The sequence below is a fragment of the Varanus komodoensis genome, unplaced genomic scaffold (assembly GCF_004798865.1).
Source record: "Varanus komodoensis strain SLA01 unplaced genomic scaffold, ASM479886v1 scaffold26, whole genome shotgun sequence".
In the NCBI taxonomy this organism is placed as follows: Eukaryota; Metazoa; Chordata; class Lepidosauria; order Squamata; family Varanidae; genus Varanus; species Varanus komodoensis.
The window spans coordinates 11,477,956-11,492,570 of NW_025335684.1; the positions used below are offsets into that span (position 1 = coordinate 11,477,956).

General features: G+C 40.1%; 1 protein-coding gene across 5 annotated transcripts in view; it reads right to left on the reverse strand.

Moving 5' to 3' along the window:
• Positions 1–11,408, reverse strand: part of MRTFB (myocardin related transcription factor B) — a 118,492-nt gene extending 107,084 nt beyond the window's left edge. The window contains exons 1-2 of one of the 5 annotated variants that reach the window (XR_006415016.1): positions 11,350–11,406; positions 4,667–4,725 (exon numbers count right to left, since the gene is read on the reverse strand). The gene's annotated coding sequence lies outside the window, so the exon portion shown is untranslated. Of the gene's footprint in view, positions 1–4,666; positions 4,726–5,248; positions 5,268–11,349 lie in introns of those variants that run through there. The other 4 variants (XM_044433114.1, XM_044433110.1, XM_044433111.1 and 1 more) reach the window with 4 other exon arrangements.
• Positions 11,409–14,615: the final 3,207 nt, after the last annotated feature.

Consider the following 14,615-nt stretch of genomic DNA (forward strand, 5'->3'; position numbering starts at 1 on the left):
GGAAAAATGGGTGCATAAAAGGGAAGTGCTATTTTAGGCTGCATTTATAAAAGTATCACTTCCAGATACCATAGTTTCCCTTTACTCGGCACTGGTTAGGTCTCATCTGGAGTACTTTGCCTGGTTCTGGGTACCAGAACACAAGGAACTAGTTTTAGAAAGATGCAGACAAGCTGAAAAGGGTTCAGAGAGGGGCAATAAGGATGGTCCAGGGACTGGAAACAAAGCCCTATGAGAAGAGATTGAAAGAACTAGGCATGTTTAGCCTCAAGAAGAGAGACTGGAGATAGGATAGCACCCTTCAAGTACTTGAAAGACTGTCACAAAGAAGGCTCAAGTGCTCAAGGTACAGGAAGTCAGATTCCAGCTAGATTTCAGGAAAAAAAATGCATGACTGTTACAGCAGTGTAACAATGGAACCAAATACCTAGGGAGGTTGTGGGCTTTCCCACACTAGAGGCATTCAAGATGCAACTGGACAGCCATCTGAGAGGGATGGTCTGACTTGCAGTCCTGTACTGAGCAGGTAGTTGGACCCTCTGGCCCATGGGTCCTCAAACTACAGCCCGGGGGCTGGATCTGGCCCGCCAAGCCCATTTGGACCTGCTGCCCACCTCGCCCAGCACATGGGGAGGCAGTTTTGCTCACTCGGAGGAAACGATCTCCAAATGAGCAAGCCGCTGCCTTGTGCGCCCACCTTGCGGTGCATGTCCACCCTTGCCCATGCCTCGCCCCCGCACTGGCCCACGGGCACCGCCGGCACCACCTTTCCAGCCTGCGCCCAGCACTGGCACCTTTCCACTGGCCCCCTGGAGAAAAAGTCTGAAGACCCCTGCTCTGGCCCCTTCCAATTCTATTATTCTATGATTCTTACAAAAACTAGCTACCTAACAATACAAAATGATATTCTTATTATATTCTCATGTAAATAAGTGAACATTGCCTATAGTTAGTAAGGAGTAGAGTATTCCATTGTGAAAATAAATTGGAAATCATTTGAAATGTGAAAACACTGACCTCTATGGTCAGTCTACATTGTCAATCTTACATATATTTTCTGAACACCAGAAAGAGTGTTGATCAAACATATTTTTAAAATCTACTTCTCATGTCAAGAGTGATACAAATGTAAATATAAACCCCATTACTGGTGTTATACTGTCAGTTTTCATCTCTAATTCATTATGAGCTGGTAGGGGAAGAGTTTAATCTTTAGCCTACAAACCAATGTACTTCTCTAATAGGTCTATTCTGATTTTACAACTGAGTTTACAACTACACAAGGAATTAGATTTTATTTACTAACTTAATGTTAGAGACTGAAAACACTTTTGATAAGAACAGTTATAAGAACAATTGCCCCATAGGAACAGAAAATCACAATGCTCTTAAAATTCACAGGATCTCTTGATTTTACTACTGTTTCATATTATATGAATGGTATGAAGCAAGCACACAAGTCAGTCTTCTTTATATCCATTACATTAGCACCTTGATCTTAAAAACATTCATTCTGAAGCAAGTAGTCCAGTAGAACTGACTACTAGGAATGTGTTAATCACTATGTCAGAGCATTAATCCCATTATCTTTATAAAGATCTCTTGATTTGCTTTGTTTATAGGCAATAAGGATCAATTCATTAATCCCATTTACAGTGAACTAACACTGAAGGAAGGGCACAAGAACAGAAAGCTATTTATGTCATGTGGCTTGTTGTATGCTGACAACAATTTTAACCATATCAATTCTACATCTCATAGAAAAGAGGAACTACAACACAAGCAACTTCCCATATGGACTAGTTCCATTTTAGTATGGAACATGGTTCCATTTTAGCAGCTATCATCCCATAATTGTATCATATGAATCAGGTGCAGGCCTAAATTCAATAATATGAAACTATCCCATTTGGTCTTGATTGTTTTATCCACATTTATGATCTACTGAATGTAGGAACTGGTGCTTCTTTCAATTTTCAAATCTATTTCCAGATAAGTTTGTCCTCACAGCGGATGAGACAAACCTGATGTTTTGCTTTGTTAACTGTAGCAATAATATTGTTGTCAATTATCAAATTTTAGAAGTATGGGCAAAATGCATTAATATTATTCTTAAGATTAATACAGAGAATAAAGTCTGTGCCAAGCTTTTAAAACCCACCTCTCTAGATCCAAAGAGCTAGTTAGCCATGCAAGGGACTTGCTCCATCCCAGCTAAATTATTTTTTTCATTTCAGCAGGTGATTTCCATGCCTTATCACAAATTACAGCATGATACTATGCACATTTCCTTAGAAGTAAGTTCCACTGAGTTCAAAGGTGATTACATCCAGGTAAGTGGGTAAAGAATTGCACCTTTAAGTTTCAAAACCAATTTTCCCATGTGGCTGGGAGGTGGGGGAGCTGCTGTTTGACCAAACCATTCCAAAACCCTCTTGCATTTATGGAACCTGTTTCAGTTTTTAACCCTGACTACTGCCAAGAGTAAGATACTTCAGTTATATTCTGTATCTGATTATAAGAAAAGTCTAGTTTATTTGTAAAGCCATACTCCAAAAGAAGCAAGTGACAACAAAACCTAAATTAAACACATATTTCTATAGAGTAAATGTTCTTCAATAGCACTGGACTACAAGGAGAAAGCCTTGGAAATGAAAGTAGCTAAATTTTACCAGAATTGAGTCACTAATAAAGGAAAATTGAGTCCTTAATTGACTCCAGTTTCCAAGATACAGTTTCAGGTCAAAACTGGATCAAAATAATTCAAAATTAGGAGTGGGATGTGTGATTATGCTCTATAACTTTTCTGCAAAATGTGATATAGCAATGAGAATGGTGCCACACCAATCATTATAAATTTATCTTTTTACTGATAACTTTCCATTCATCTATTGGTTTTTAATTGGGGGAACCATGCAAAAATAGCAGTCACTACTATGATTGGTGGGTTCCCTCCACATTACTGGGACTGCGAAAGGCATGGACTTTTTCTTCTTGTTTAGCCAATGACACAGATAAGTTGCACAGGTAATGCAACAATAATGAGGGGCCCAATTCTTGTCCTGATTCCCTATTCTGCATCCAAAATATAGGTGGGATGTCTTTTTTTACCACCACTGTCATACTGTACTTTTGAGATGCAAATGTAACTTCAACACAAATGTAGCAGAAGTTATCTGCGTTGTTTACACAGTTTAGAGGCATCTTGGCTTCTGAGGGAAAATGTCATGCAGCTGTTCCTTGGAAATGTTAGGCAATGACACTTTCACAAGCCACCAGATGTAACTGTATGATGCATAGATCTGAGCAAGACAAATGTACCTTGAAATAAAAGAACAATAAATTACAGTTAGGTAATAATCTTTAGTCTCAGAGTGAAGATAAATTTATTCATTTCCATGTGGCACCCTTTTCATTGTTCTACCGTACTTTGTTGAGAAGTTACGAGGCGTCATGATCATCAGACACCTCCCTCCCTTGTAGCCAAATACACTCGCCTGTGTATAAATCTTTATTGTGAAATATCTTGAAAACTTTAGCCAACCAGCATCTTTATCACCTATTTTGTAAATAATCTAAACAGAATATGTACGAATTAGCACATTGTATCTCAGAGGTCGATAATTTCCCAAAATTTGTAGACCAGTATAGGCGAGAAGCCTTTCAGTTCTGTGGAACAATGTACAAGTGTGGCTGATACATGGTAAAGCATTATGATACAAAACAATATACAGTGATAAATATTTTTTCTGAATGTTATTTTAAATTGTACTTTTTATTGAATAATTACTATGTTGTATATTATGTTGGTGTCACCCAGACTTAGATTGCAATCCTACGCCCACTTACCTGTGACTATGCCTTACTGAACTCAGCAAGACTTACTTCTGAGTAGACATGTATGGATTGCATTCTAAACAAAATCTAAATCTAAGCAGAACTGAAAGATATTTGAAGTGCTATGAATATGAATATATGTCTTAATTCCAAAGCAGTAAGATGTCATTTTCTAATCCATCAGTTACTTCAAGAGACACAACTAGTATACAAACCTTGATTTTAATAAGTGCAAATCCCTTTTCATAGATCTTTTAAAATACTCATTTGACTTAGATGCCTTGAATTAGAAATGCATTTAAGTCACATTCAATAAAATGTAAAACTGCTTTAATAGTTGAAAACAGAATTATGAAACATGTTGAAACATATATTGAAATGCAGAGGGGCTGCAGTACCAGTCTCCTCTATCCTTAAAGAAGCTGGGGCCTGAGGCTGCAGATGGGGAGAGCTGACAGGTATACCCTGTGTGTAAGCAGAAGTGCTGTTTCCATATATGGGAAAATTTTTGGATCTAAGAAATTCGATCAAGTGGCAAACTTGAATTATTTCTGTCATATGAGAAAATGGGGGAAACTAAGAAAAACAATACAAATTCTAACCTATGCCATTGTATGTATATTCCATCTGATACCACAGAAGCAAACATTGGAAACTGTAGCAGTATCAAAGGATGATAACAAGATAAACAGATGAAAGAAAGTTATGCATGTCCTGTAGAAGGTTGGTAAATCTGACAGATACCACAAATTCCACTTTCTAATCTACAATACTTTTTGAAATATTATATTGAGGACCCTAATGCATGCAGATATTGAAAATTACTCACCTCAATACTAACCACTTAGTGTGTCCTTAACTCTCTGTTTCAACACATTCAATGTATATCTGAAAAATGAAAAATCACAAAAAACAAAATCTAAAACAGTATTTTAACTTTTTTATATATAAAAAAACCTATTATGTTTCTGATCCTTGTGCAGCTGGAGAATATCCAGCTTCTCTGTTTCAACTGAGTCCATGGAAAAGATTTAAAGGAGTTCTGGTTAGTTAGAACATTGCATGGAACTACAATCTCCACACAACACAACATCTTGCTAGGTCACTAAAAATGAATATTGCATTAACTGTACAGGACTGCATTATCAGAATTTTAAGTTTGTTCCTGCTATGCTGTTTCTGTCTGGAATTAAACATAGGACAGACAGTAAGCATGGCTTACTTAATAAACATTTAAATACCAAACATATGTGACTACACAAGTAGAAGCAATATTTTCTTTTCACATTCCCAGTGAAAATTGTCAGTTGGGGGCACAGTCCTAGACAATTCCACACAGTGATACATGCTTATGCCAGAGGGCTATATACGCGTACAAGTCAGAATGTACAATGAAACCCTGAGAAAATACCTTTGTGTGTCCAAGGACTGATTTATGTCAAACAACTCCTTTAATAGACAACATGGATACTGGATGTAAGCTCAAGCTTCGAAGTATTTCAATGTACAGGACGAACTCATTTGAAAGTGAGTATCAGGTCATCTGAGGATAGCTGCTGGTTAGCTTCTAGTGACTGCTCCACTTCAACTATTTCATTTTCTTGATCTTTGTCCAAATACACAAAGTATCAAACACTGTGTATAAAACATTGGGTATCTTAACTTTTTGTGTACTTTTCAAATCTCATACAAACTAATAAATGTCATAAGATCAAAAGACTAGCCCAACTACATTGTAACTCTTATTCATGGTGCATACATAAATTTCCCAGCTAATCAATGGCTACACTCAAGTAAAAGCATTAAGTATTTCCTGCATATACACCAGTGATTCTCTACCCTCTTATACAACCGGTCCAGGTAGATAAGAATGAATTATCAGATGGTTAATAAATGAAGGAACTTCCAGAGAAGCATCCATGTGCTCTAATATATTCTACTGGATCCCCCTACAAATTAGGCTGCTAGAAGGGAGGAATTTTATATTGTCCTCTTATAATGTAGTGTGTACAGGTTCCTAGAAAACAAGGAACTGCATTTATGAGTTTAATGCCACATAGGAAGCATCAGAATCCTTATCTAAAATCAACTCTTAGTTTAGATGGAGTGAATCCCTACCTGGAGTCAACTTTTAGCGTACGTGACAACACTATTTCCCAATTTTTATTACAGAAAAAAAAAAACAATTACTAGCAACAAATGGCTGAATATTCAACTATACTTACTTCTCTGCATGATGCCCAGTTCTAAACAAAAGTAAGTTTAATTAGCTTCAGTCTCTAAAGAAATCTTAGTATAAGTTTGCTTTCTTTGTTTTTACCATATATGTGAAAATAAAGGCCAAATAAATGATTACAGTTGAATTTAAAACGTTAAAAAAATCTTATGAAGTATCAAACTTCAGTGTAGCAATGCATTCATAAATAAGAGCTGTATTCAAGTTAGGAAATGTATGTTCTAAATAGGAAAGCAATGTTAATGGAAGAGCACCCATAATACCTTTTACAATGATAATGAAGAACATATATTAACATTTGTTAACCATGTCTGATTTGCTTGCATTCTTCATTAAAACAGCTTACATCACTTCAATTTTAACATAACTATTCATGAGCATGTAGTTTCAGAATAGAGCCATCTTTATATTTTTGATAGTATAGAATACACATCTTTATTATCAGTTGTATCTTGAAAATAGCATTATAATTTTAATTTTTTATGCTGAAGAAAGAAGCCTTTTTGGCCCTTGTATTCCAGAAGACAAATGTTATTAAAGTAGCAAGCTGCATTCCACTAAAGTATTCCACTATTCATCATCACTTTACATAATTTGGAAAAAGAAGTGAGAACATGCTCAACCAGTTTGCAAGTAACACAAGGATTTACAAACAGCATAAAGAAAAAGATTAAGTAAGGACAACCTTATTTAGAAGAGTTGTAAGGGAGAAAAGCCAGTGAGTATAAGATTACATTAACTAAAGTAATCCTGCATGCAACAATCCTAGGTTTACTCTGAAAACTTGCAAATCAATCTAAAAACTTGGGGGCGGTGGAGCACTGTATCCAGAGCTCTGATAACAGGCCACCATGGGGTGAGGGAGGGTCTTGTCTCCACTCTTTGAAGCCAACAGAAATGAAATTAAATACCATATTTTTCGCTCTATAAGACGCGCCTGACCATAAGACGCACCTAGTTTTTAGAGGAGGAAAACAAGAAAAAAAAATATTCTGAATCAAATGGGCACATAATCACAGGCACATTCCCCATCACTTCCCCATGGGCTGCACATCTGACAGACTTACTGCGCACACATATTCGCTCTATAAGACGCACAGACATTTCCCCTTACTTTTGAGGGGGGAAAAGGTGCGTCTTATAGAGCAAAAAATACGGTATATCATTTTGGGGAGGAAGTCTCCACCTCTCAAAAACTCCATTTACATCCCTAACTCTGGATCATTCCACATAGGCAGGAGCTAGGTTAAAGATTGCTCTGTTAATCCTTACAGTACAATCCTTATAAGACAAAAAACACAAATCTCAACATATCAGACTCCTGTGATGGGATATACCATGAAAAAAATGCTTACATATAAAAAACCAGCATATTAAAGAAAAGGCATGGTTAGAACCCTTCATACTTATATCTAGTTTTTTGTATGAAGTGATTTCTTTAAAACAGAGAAAAATTCAATTGTTTATACTCCTAAAGTCAAAGTGGCATAGCCCAGAGAAAAGTTTACCATCTGATAAGCTGTTTCAAAGGTTCAGCAACACATTAGTCTGTCCACTCAGTGAACAAATTAGCTAAGCTGCAAACCACCACAATAGGCGAAGGGCCAAAAAAGGGGTATTAAAACAAAATGCAGGTATTTGTGAAAGCTGTTTGGACTAACCAGGAATTTAAGTCTTGCTGCCAGGAAGCCTTCATTAAGGCCTAGGATAAATGTATACAAAACAGAAATTCTGTGACTGATTTAGAATATTTACACACACACATTTTCATGTGCTCTGTGAAAGCTCTTAAGTGTCTTTTTACTGACAGTCTAGAACACTACTTGTACTCAATGTGCCACTCTGGTTGTGCAGAATAAAGCATCTCATAGAAGATATACAAATATTCCCATTGCTTGTGTGGGCAAATCCCACAATGATGTTCTCCCTGGCAAATCCCGCCTGCCTCTTCCTTTATAAGAGCTCACTGCCTTTTAAAATTGTATGATGTACTACACAAATGCATACATATTTTGTTAATACACCAGAGATTCTGCTAACTTTTCCTGATGTACTATTTTATATGAAGCATTTTTCCTACTAGAAAGAGTTAATTTATTCAAATACACTTCAGTTACAGGTGAACCGGTAAAACTGTACAAATTCAGCATGATTTTAAGATGACCTGATAACCACTCTCCTTAAAGAAAAAAAGTGAGCATGCACAGGAAGCATGCAAAGATTAATACCAGGAAAATCAGTGACCAGATGAAATTTAAGTTCCACAAACTTGAAGATAACAAAATATTATTACATGTTACATAATGTTTAAATTAGTTCAAGAAAGACAAATGCAACCGTTAAACGATCCAATTAACTTTTTCCTTGATATAAATAGACATAGGCATCAGTGTGAACCCATCATTACCATACAACTTTTCATATCCTGGAACTCAAAATGCAACCACCATTCTAGGCAATGATGCCTCCATCTGGGTGGTAGGTAGTAGGCCTGTACTTGCTTGTATACAGCTGCCAAACCTGAAAAGCTGCTTACCAGCAACAGACACAGGAGTCTGTGGCAGACTCTGATCTCTCCATACCTACTCTGTCAACAGTAGTATAGACTGGCTGACATTTTAATATGATTATATAGTTGCATATTGCTTATTCATTACTTTATTTCTTAGAGAAGATTTTATTGTTAACTTTTAAGCGGTAGTATGGAAAGATGGGTTACTAAAGTAACAAACAGAAAAAAGCTGAAAAGTATAAGAAATTAAAGATTTTGAGAAAACATTCCAGCAGAAATGTGAAGGTATTTTCTTATAACGGGCCAAGCTTACAAGTCATGAGAGGGTCAAGTTATCCCTATAATTTCTTTTGGCTCCTATAGAAATATATTCATAATTTATTTTGGCTCCTGTAGAAATATGTTCATTTACCCTTCATTTTTATTCCAAGTCTTGGTTTTAAAATGCAAACAAAAGCTGTTTGTCAACTAAAACAAAGTGTCATGAAAGATATATACCTGTATTTTAAAATACACAAACCTTTGAAGAAAAGAACAATTGGAAACAATGTCAGAGTCTATCCCACCACCAATCCTAGCTCAATCTCAGCCCATCCACATAAACATTAACAGGCATATCATAAAAGCTGTAATGATTAACACAAAAGTGCATTACCTAAAACTTTAAGTACACAATTCAACATGTGTTTAGACATGAAAAAAGTCTACAACTTGCATGCTGGCTGGAGCAAGCTGGGAGTTGTAGACCTTTTTCCTGTCTAAATATGTGTAGGATTGTATCTTACATATAACATATTAAAAGTGCACCCATTACTGCAGATTATAAATACTGCAGTACAATCCTATCTATGCATGTCTACTCAGAAATAATGCCTAGGTTCACACAAGATCAGCAAGAGGAACTGAATTGTGGGTTGTTGTGCTGTGTGAATCCAGATGTACAAACACGCCATGTTTAAACAGCAGTCCACACTCAACCCATTTCTGGCTTGTCATTTTTTATGAACCAGATCAATGCGACTTACTCCCAGGTGTGTCTAGGACTGCTGCCTAAAGAAAGCCTCTTTGAGGCAGCCAACCTCAGTTTCCTATGTCTATAGATGTTACAGTGATCTACAGCACAAGTCTTGGAAGGCAAGTAAAAACAAGACTGTAGAACTCTACAGGACTCTCTTTGGCTATATGAATGAAAATATGGCAGCTATGAACACAAGCAGCTATGAATCCACGACTTGGCTTGCTAGATGCAATGCCAAACCACAAGTCAGAATTAAGTGAACAAGAGAGAGGAGTCATGTGATCATGCACCTCTTCCCCACCCAACCTAATATGTTCAAACACAGTTGGAAGGGCAAGTGCAAACCCTTGTTTAATGATTCAGATGAAATGATACACTATGGTTTGCTGCAAACTGGGTTGCATGGAGGGACTCACAGCACATTTTGCACTCCTTCACCCAGCACAAAATTACAATTTGGTGTTACATGTGGACTACCCTTCATCCATCCATCCATCCACACACACATATACACCAACCTACAGAGCTTTTGCAATGACTGCTGTGATAATTAATCCATCTCCTTTCTTTAGGCCTACTACAAAAACCCAATTTCATGGGGTTTTCACAACCATCCTCTGACATGGTACAAGTCAAGAAAAAGAATGACTGCCTTAGGTCACCCAGCAAGCTTCATGAGAAGAAACACACATTCTGACCCTAACCTCAAACATACACGTCTCGTGATCAATTAGATCACACTTCCTCTCAACAGATGAAGGCCTCTGAACGCTAAATATGCATGAAAAAATTAAGCTCCAAGTGCTCAAACAGATAGACCTCCAGCTCCCCATATCATCCTCACAACAACCCTGTGAAGTAGGATAGGCCAAGACTGTGTGACTTACCCAAGGATCACCCAGCAAGTTTCACATGGGGCGGGGGGGCGGGGTTAAACCCGGATCTTCTCACTCCTAGTCCGACAGCTTAAGGGTACATTTCTATGTATGTTTAGGCAGGGACAAAAAGTCTTACAAACCCAGCATGCCTGAGCCAGCATGGAAATTTCAGCACTTTGTTTTGTCTAAACAGACATAGGCTTGTCCCAGTAACCACTGTACTACACTAGTTAAGTACTGTTACTATAAAAACCAAGTACCAGGATTATAAAAACAATTTTTACTATGTATGCTTAAAATCGTGTTACTATTCCTAAGCTTCCAGATCAGGCAGATTACAAATTTAATGATTATCATCTCTAAAACGATAACCAAACGTTACACCGAAAACATTCTGTCTATCCTATTCAGCCTCGCTGCCTTTTGGAAAAGGAGCCACGTAGCTCCGCCCCTTTTCGTCCTCCCAAAACCCTGTCCTATTGCCCAAGACCCTGCAGGTTGGATCCCTGCGCGAGCACCCACACATGCACATTCCTCACTGACCCCTAGCGCCTTGCATGCAGCCACTTGTGGGGAGGGGCCTCGGGCAGCTATCAGCCTCCTGGAAGCCCCACCCCCTCAAGACCCTGAGGTAAAAATCTGCGCTCGCTCGTCTAACCAACCCCGACCGAGGGGCGGGCGGCGGAAAGTTCCCCCACCTCCTCGCACCGGCGCTCGCCTCGAGCCAATGCTGCCACGGGCGGCGAAGAGGGGAAACTCTCGTCCCCCGCGCCGAGCTGGCGGTCTACAGTCCTCTTCCTTCAGCCTCTCCCCTCCCCGAGCAAAACCGCCCCAACCGTCGCGAACTAGAAGTCCGCCCCTCACTCACCCTCTCTGGACGCGGCCACCGCGGGCATGTCCTCTCGCGAGCTTTGGCGGCGAGACTTCGCAACTCGGGTGTGTGTTAAGGAGTAGCGGCGGCGGCGGCGAAGATGAGGGGCGGGGGAAGCGGCGTGGGGGGGGGAGCGAGAGGGAGCGCGCGCGAAAGTGAGCGAGTGGCTGCGCGCGCGCCCCCGCCTGGTTGGGCCTCTGTTCTGCACCCAGGCGCGACGAGGGCGCGCGCGCGCGCACGCACGCACGCAGGCCGCTCGCGCCCGAGCCGTTGGCCGCTTGGTTTTCTTCCCGTTCGAACAAGGGGAGGGGGGAGGTGAGGGGGCTGCGCCTCGGGCGCCTTCTCTTCGGCCTCCTTCATCCGGGTATTTTCCCGCCGTCTTCCCGCTGCCTTCGCTATTTTTCTTTTCTTTTTTTGAGGCGGGTTGGCCCAAGTCGTGTGAAGAGAAACAGGTTGGCGACGTCTTCTGAGACGGGCGCGGTACGCTTCGCAGCCGCTGAACCGTGCTGCTGGGCGACTGGAGGACCCCCACTTTTCCCCCTCAATGGGGGCGCTGATCGTTCAGGCAGAGTGAAAACAGCACGCATGAGGTTGAGCCTTTAGGGCTTTGCAAGGTGCTTGTAAAATCACAGCGGTGCTAAAACCTTGGACTTCTTCGTGGCTTTCGGTGGCGAGCGCTTTCTTGCGCTCCAAGGGAAAGAGTGGCGATGGGGCAGGGTCTGTGAATCTACAGGAAGGGAAAATCGGGCAGTATGAAGGAATTTGGGCTGCGTTTGCATGCACACGGCGCTGGGAAGAAACCCCGTGAAGCCCACCAAGACTTACTTCTGTGTAAAGGTGCACTAGACATGAGTGGCTGAGGGCAGCTCAGCCCTTGTCGCAAAGTCGTGCCCGACCCATCGCGACCCCATGACGACATTCCTCCAGGCTCTCCTGTCCTCCACCATCCCCGGAGTCCACCCAAGCTCACACCCACTGGATCTTGAAAGAGACAGTGAACGAAATAAAAATCCAAGGAAGAGAGGACATTGTCCTACTAGAGCCCCCAAAAGCTTGTGGTATGCTGAAGATCAACAATATATATGGTCAGGGGTTTGTGCTCCAGGAGGTTTGCACTCTATAGGATGGTGGGGGGATGTTTTAGGAAGATGAAAAAGAAAATAGATGTATTTACATCCTGCCCTCTTTCTGCAAGGAACACAATGTAAATTACATTCTTATATTCTTATGCCTCCTCACAACAACAGCCCTGTGAGGTAGGTCAGGCAGGGAGCCCATGACTGGCCCAAAGGCACCCAGTGGGCTTCAAGACCAAGTGGGGACTAGAGTCACTGCCCTGGGACTCAAGGTGAAGGACAGTATAGCAAAGCCTTTTAATGAATAATAAATTCAAATCTCACCAGCTGAACACTGGCTCTCTGCGAGATCAACAATATTACAAAGCTCGTTTTGGGCTAGCTGATGCCCTGAACAAATGAGATCCTGTTACAGGCTGGGTTAGGCTTCCACATTTTGTTGCAGAGCTCTACTTGCAAATCAGTTTCAGACCAAAGAATCCCAAAGCAGCATATTTCTGATGGAAGATTCAGTCGAAGTATTAGTAATACTAACAAATTATATGCAGAAGTTTGACAGAATGCCCAGAAGAGCAAGGCCAGACCAGTTAACCTTTCTGTAAACAATGTCTTACAATTAATTCTCCTTTAAATCCCTAACAATTGTGCTTGTCCAAAAATAATCATAAGAAAACATCTTAATTTCATTGCACAACCAAATGGGCTTCTCAAAAGAGAATGTGCAATCTTGGTTACCAAAAACAAAATAAAAGGTACATTATTAGATCTTATACTGGAAAAAAGAAAAAAAAATCTTAAGCTTGGAATGGAAAAATGTTACATGAATGCTTTGCTCTAAAATATCTTTTTAGGCTTGTAAAAATAACCTTACTAATTAGATAGTAAAATGAGCACTCACATGTTCTCCTTCTTGCCAAAGTTAATGACCTTGTGTATCTTTTATGTACAAATATGTTGTGTGGGAGCAGAAACCTATTAGTCCACTAGATCTTCAGGGGAGGCCTTTTGGTCTGGACCACATTGCAGGGCCCTGTCAAGCGGGAACAAGGCTATTGGCCTGCATTGTCGTGGCATTCTCCCTCTGAAATGACCTCCTCCCTTGATACGTCCGACTCTGACAATCATGTGTTTTCAACCATTATTAAACACCTACTTGTGCACCCTGGACATTCCCAACCATTCCCAACTTTCCATGTCAAACCTGCACCGCTCCCATCTACTTAGATCTGCTGCTTCTTCAAAGACATTCCTTGAGAGAGAGAAAAAGGGGTGTGCTGGAGGCGAGAAGAGAGGGTGGGGCCCAGAGCTCAAGCCAATTCCTATCAGTACCCCAGCTTCTTTCCCTCCCTCTCCCAAGCCCTCCATCTAGACATTCAAAAGCTACCAACAAGCTAAAAATTAGGGCACAGGGTGTGGCAGTGATGGAGGTCACCACAGCAGCACTTCATTTGGGGCTATGGATGCACCTTAGCCTCCAAGTATACTGAAAAGGGATATATGATTGCATTCTGAATGTTGTGCATTTATGACAATGTTTTATAATTTGTTGTAAACTGCATCAGGATTTTTATATGGGGAAACAGTCTATAATGTTCTAAAATAAATGCGATAGAAGTAACAAATGAAGATTAATTTCTTTGAGTAAAAGACCATTGTTGCCAGTTCTGCACTTCCCAAAGCATTCTCTAAGGGCAGTGCTTATCTGATCTTAACTTCCTTTAGGAGGAGAGTTTACTGGAAATTTAAAGCTTCTCTACAAAAGCCTGTTAATTGCTGTATCTACTTGAACTTTTATCTCAAAACTGTGATTCCCGCTCTACATAAAGAGAATTTCTTTCCTGCTTTTCCACTACATAACCTGTAGACCATGCTGTGTGCTACAGCAGAATATTGCAATTGTATAGGAAAGTAACTTACCTGCTCAAAAAAAAGTTTTAAAAACAAAATTGGAGGTTCACAATATTGTCTAAAGATCCCGTAAACATCTGTGACTAAGGAATCATAGAAACTAGAAATATAGGAACAGTAAGTCAGAAGGGGTCTCCCAAGCCATCTAGTCTGACCCCCAGCTCCAACTAGCTCGGCTCATGGTATGCCTACAGTGTCATGTGCTCAAGAAATGCCCTTGTGTAGAAAAGCTTTTATGTTCTATAATATTTGAGTTTATTTACAATATATAAGTAGAAA